Source organism: Quercus suber, unplaced genomic scaffold (genome assembly GCF_002906115.3).
Source record: "Quercus suber isolate HL8 unplaced genomic scaffold, Cork oak 2.0 scaffold_699, whole genome shotgun sequence".
NCBI lineage: Eukaryota > Viridiplantae > Streptophyta > Magnoliopsida > Fagales > Fagaceae > Quercus > Quercus suber.
In genome coordinates this window covers 271,045-277,313 of record NW_027070140.1, presented here as the reverse complement: position 1 = coordinate 277,313, position 6,269 = coordinate 271,045, and positions in this window count along the sequence as shown.

The window sequence follows — 6,269 nt, the reverse complement described above, 5'->3', positions numbered from 1 at the left end:
TTGTGAGCGGCTCTAACCCGGTTGTCAACCTCGTTCACAAAGACCTCTGCCCTGAGTACAGTTTCCAAGTCTTCCTTGTTGACCAAATGGAAGTGCCGATCAAAGGCGTGTGCATCTGCAAAAGAAAAAGCTAGTCCTTGTTAACAACCAAGCGACGCAAATAGTGAAAACATAGCAGATCAACCTCTCCATATTCTGGGTACCCTACTTGGCTCCCCCCTCTACTGTCAGGCAGGGAAGGCTGTCGTGCCACTCTCCGGATACGATGAGAAAATCTTTATTCAATTCCTTGCTAGACTCAGGGAGACATTAGATGAGTCTAACTTTATCATCCCTCGTCTTCATGTAGTAAGACTTACCCATTAGGTGCTGGAGGTTATAACACCAATTCACGTCGTGATGGGTTAACCTCAATCCCATCTTCTCGTTCAAGACATCCACGCAACCCAGGATCCTAAGCACGTTGGTGGCGCACTGGGTAGGGGCTAACCGAAAGTGCCTAAGGTAGCCCCTCATCACTGGCCCAATAGGGATCCTCATACCACCTTCAAGTAAGACGATCATGAGAATCACTACCTCACCAACCTCCCTCCTGATATACCAATCCCCCTCCTCGCAGTACCTCAAACCCACGTTACCGAGAATCCTATAAGCGGTGATGAATTCCTCCATCGCCTCCCTAGACTCGACCAACCTCTTAAACCTACCCATCCTGAGGAACGGCTAAAAGACCTAGGGAAGAGCGAAAAGAAGAGAGGATTAGAGGGTGAGGAAAATCAGAAAGGGAAAAGTATAAGATAGAGTAAGAAGAAAACTTACAGAAATGAGGGAAAGCGCTCGGAACAGGCTTTTTAGGTTGCGAAGAGACGTGAGTTGGGTTGGAGACTCGACCGGATTCGGGGTGTGTGCATAAGAACTCTTGAATGCAGAAGTGAAGAGGCAAACCGGTTCAAATGGGTATTAACTCCCTCACCAAGGACAACTGTTCAAGGCTTCCTGCCCATAATGGTGAAAGATACCCGCCGTTAAACGTGGGGAGTATGGAGCCACCAAAATTTAATACGGGTGCGTACCGCATATCGAAGCGCCAGAAACGTGCGTTAGACAGGTGAAAAGACTCTAAGCGCTGACTTAGGACCAGACGCGACAAGCCATTACGACGGCCCGAGGATGTCAAAATCCTCTTCCCTGCCCGAGGACCCGGGCAACAAGATTTTAAGGGGCTATTGTGGGGCCTAATAATCTAGCAACCCCGGCCCATTTTATATCTGGCCCAAGGCTCATGCCGAGGATAAAGAAACATCCGAGGAGGAGTGCAGAAGGCCCAAGTTGCCAAGAAACATCGCCGAGGACAACTTTGTCCTCGACCAGCCGAGTTTATGGAAAGGGGAAGTAACGAGCCACCAGAAGCAGCCTTCCTGAGCATCCAAAGAGAAAGAGCAAGTACAACGTGTCAGCCATAGAAGCATGGTGGAGGAGCATGTCCAGGATGAACTGTCACCTCCACATTAAATGCCCACAACTAACGTTCTGACCGCATTAATGAGAAAATGACCCATGAGCAGTGCTGCCTCGGTTGCAGTAACTCACAAGAGGTTTGGTAAGGTGGCTGATGGGATGGAGTGTCAGAGAAAGGCATGGATGATCAATAAATGAAGGAAAAGAATTGTTGGAGGAGGACTATATAAAGGGAAGAAACAGATCAAAAAGGGGCACCATTCTCATGGAAGAAGGGCCACCATCAAGTTCCTCGGACCAGGCCGAGGACAGACTTTCGAAGATAATTTCAGTTCATCTTTGTGGCAAATATCAGATTGGGCATTGTCTGCTTGCTAGGGCTAAGTTCTTGAACCCATTCTCTACAAATTTATTGTATTGGGCTAGCTAGACTTGAGTTCGTTCACTCAACAGTAAGAGCGCTCAAACCCAGTCCCTACAATAATATAATAATGAGTGTAATTAATGAATTTCAACAACTTAATTTATTTGTATTTGAATTAATTTTTTATGTGATTGGTTATATGTCAATTAAACCTATAGTAAAATTTGTGAAATCTTTAGTATCACTCTTAAAAAAAAGTATCAATTATTTAAAAAATGTTATATTTTTATAAAATTTTGGACATTTTACGAAGGGAGATGAGACCTTTTTCATAATAGGTAAATTTTTGTTTTGTTGTGGGGCCTTAGGCCTAGGCAAAGTTGCCTGGGCCTTGGGCCGGCCCTGTGCTCAGTTGGGCAATCACTGGTATTTCTCTGTCATGTATAGATGCCACTGTAATAAGCATTGGTCCAATATACCGGATTTAACAAATATTTGAGGGACTGCTTGTTTTCTTTAAACTTACTTTACACTGTTTTCTTTCTTGTTTTACATAGAATTAGAGGGACAATGTTTTTTAAATTCCAAACACACGATAACCCAAACCTCAAATCTTCTCCTTTGCAACAAACCCCAATTCTGCTTTCACATCTGTGAAAATGGAAATAATATTAACTTTTATACTATCCCATTATCCCTAAAAAAAGAAGCAGGATTTGAAATTCTAAGGAGAGTTTCTAATAATCAGGTTCAAGTGCACATGAGACATTGCAGTTCTCATCAGCATCAATACACCTTTTTGACTATAGTTAGCGGAAGCCGAACGATATAAGAATGCTGGCAAAACTGGCGCAATTCTCAAAGTGATGGAAAAAAAACATAAACAATGGGGCATAAATATGAAAGATATGTACTTGGCATCCATTTGCCACTTACTAGAACATACATCCAATACTGGCAATCCCAGCTGCTACAAGTAATGGCCCACAAACTTAATATATCCATCCATATTAACAGAAAATGATCACTCAGCATTCAGCAAACCATCCTCCTAGCATCTGTTCCTCTCTCTTTCTCATCCACATTCCCTATGGTAATCTGTCGTATTCCCTATCATAGTATCGTTCCCTTTGAAACAGGAATAACAAAATGAATAAGATCAAAAACTAATACTACTTTTTAGGGATTGATGATATGGTAAATTCATCGCATACAAATTTAGGAAGTGCAATGCATATATGCTAATGGAAGAAAAGTGATGACCCCTGAATGCACGCCTAAATTGTGACCCATCATAATTTTCTTTGGACAATAATAGAGCATAGAAACGGGCAGACTAGGGGCCGTTGGATTCTCCATCCACACGCCAGTCAGTACAATAATGTGTAAAACTGAATATTAAATGACTTTTCATTTAATTCTTTTTTATTATTATTATTTTTCATATGAAGACGAAGGCTTTAGGTGGGACTTGGGAGTTTGCTTGGATGATTGCGAAAAATAATACCAAGAACTGAAAAACAAGATGCTAGGGCCTGTTTAATATATATATATATATATATTTTTTTTTTTTGCTTAAGATAATGTTGTTTTAATAATGTTATTTGTATTTTTTAAAAATATTTATGAATGAAAAAATGTATAAAAATACGTATAATATTATTTAAAAATTAAAAATATGCTGTTAAACTACCATACCAAACAAGGCTTAAGATTATGAGGAATTAAGAATCTTCTTTGAAGGTCACCGTGTATATATATATATATATATAAACACCATTACAAACATAGTTTTACATTAAGCTAGAGCACCATCATAAAAGTAGGATGATACTGAGTAAGATGGTATTTTTTAAAAATAATATTTTATTGAGTTTTGGGTTTTTATTTAAGTATTGGTTATATTATTTTATTGTATAAATATATTATTTTAATGTGTTATATAATAAAGTAAAAGTTGAGATGTTAAATATATTATAAAATAGAATGGTATAATAAATAAAATAATTTTTAAGATAATAAAATGATATAAATTTTAAAATCTGAATGCTAATGCTCTGATTTGTAACTTGGAACCATAAAACTCTTACAATGGGTATGTTAAATGAAAACAAGTGGGAGGGAGTGGCCGAGCGAGACTGAGTAAAATGAAGGTATAAAATAAGAATGTAGTGATCTGTGAAGATTCATCCCTTAAATAGATAAAAGTTTAGAAATTCTTTTTAGAAATTTGTTATGAAAGAAAATTATTATCATTTATCCCTAAGATGTCCCTCTTTCACGTGAATGCATAAGTGGGAAGAAGAAGAACGCCGTGGCGGATACTAGAAGAAGCGCGTTGCAGAAGCTTCATCAATCATAGGCATTGAGTTTTGTCAGAGTAGCATGCACACATAACTTAAAAAAATAGTGGACTGCCCGTAGTAAGTACGTGGACAGTATTGAGTTATCGATTATGCGCACCATCTATTTCCTTTACAATTTTTTTTATATTTTTAATTTTTTAATTTTAACTTTTATCTTTTTAAATTTTTTTTTTTAATTTAATAGTTAAAATTAAAAATTAATTTTTTTACCTCAATTATTTATTGCTATTGCGTGCAAACATTGCACCTGATCTCAACTTTGATTTTGTCATTATGTCAGTGCCTAGTCCCATCAGCAGTTCCATATCCCGTGACTAGACAATTTACCATTATAGATTCATTTTATAGCTTTAGGTATTAGGGATTTTTTTGAGGATTCTATTTATTCAAATATTTTTTTGTCTGGTAGTGTGATTTGGGTTTCTCCTTCACAGGCTGATTTGTGATCAATCCTTCTGTTATTTATTTATTTTTTGGTTAAGAGTGTGAATGTGTGATAGGATTTTTCTTTCAGCAGGATCAAAGCATCTTAAGCAATTTTTTTTAATTTTTGCTTAATTTAGAATTGTTTAGAGAATGATCAGTAACATTTAATTTTTATTTATTTATTTTTTTAAATATATTTTTTAACCGATTCTTTAATCCATTCTCTATCTCATTTAAATATTATTTTTTTATTTATTATTTATTCTTTTTTTAATCATCATTTATTCTTTTTTTAACAACTATATTTTTCAATGAAAAATGTTATGTTCACAACATTTTACACAATATTTTCACAACAAAATTTATGTGAAAAGTTGTTACTAGTTCTAATTTGAACCCACCATTGAAATTATATTTTCCAATAGATTCTCTATTCTATTCTCTATCTCATTTAAATATTATTTCTTCATTAATTATTTATTCTTTTTTTAGTCATCAATTATTCTTTTTTTAATAACTATATTTTTCAATGAAAAGTGCTATGTTCACAACATTTTATGCAATATTTTCACAACAAAATTTATATGAAAAATTGTTACTAGTTCTAATTTGAACCCATCATTAAAATTATTTTTTTATTTGCCCATATTAACTAATAACAATCTGTTACTTAAAATTTATTGTGAAAATATTGTAAAAATACTGTGGTAGTATTTTTTAATTAGGATTTTTTATTTTTCTCTTATTTTTTTTATTTTTTTTTATCCACACGTTTCTTTTCTCTTTTTTTTTCCTCCTTTTTTCTCCTCCACACCTTTTCGTTATCTCTATCTTTACTTTTCTTTTTTCTTTTGTTCTCTGGCACTTCGTCTGAGTAGTCTTTTGGCTGAATATTGCTAAATTCAGAATTTATTTACGTTATGGGTACTGTTTCAACTTATTTGGGGGAATGAGGAGAGAGAGTTAATTTCGGCAACACCGTTGCCGAAATTTCAACAAAAGTAGGAGAGAGAAAGAGAAAAAGCAAGAGAGAGAAAATGTTGAATTTCTACAATGGTATTACCGAAATTCCTACTGCCCAAAGCACTGACCGAATGGGTGTGAGAAGTGCTCGAAGTGTGGTGCCCAAAGAAAAGCAATTGTGGCAATAACATTGCCGAAATAGGGAAAAAAATTTGTTCCTATTGTGGCAATACCATTGCCGAAAATGGGAGGGAGGAATTAAAAAAAATATAATGTGCTTTGTACAAAATATTTTTTCAACATTTTCAAAACAAATCACAGGTAATTAGTTATTATTAGTTCAAATTTGAATTTAACACTGAGATTACTTTTTTAATCAAACAATAACAATCAGTAACAACATGCCACTTAGAATTTGTTGTAAAAATGTTGTGAAAATTGTGTGTAATTATCATTTCTAAAAAAAAAAAAGTGTAATGGATTTGTGGCAATGGCATTGCCGAAATGGGGAAAAAAAATTGTGGCAATTGTGGCAATGCCATTGCCGAAAATGGAGGGAAAAAAAAAGTAGTTGCCGAAATTTGGGAGGAATTAAAATTAAAAAAAAGTACTACGTACATAATATTTTTACAAAAAATCACATGTGATTAGTTGTTATTAGTTCAAATTTGAATTTAACACTGAGATTACTT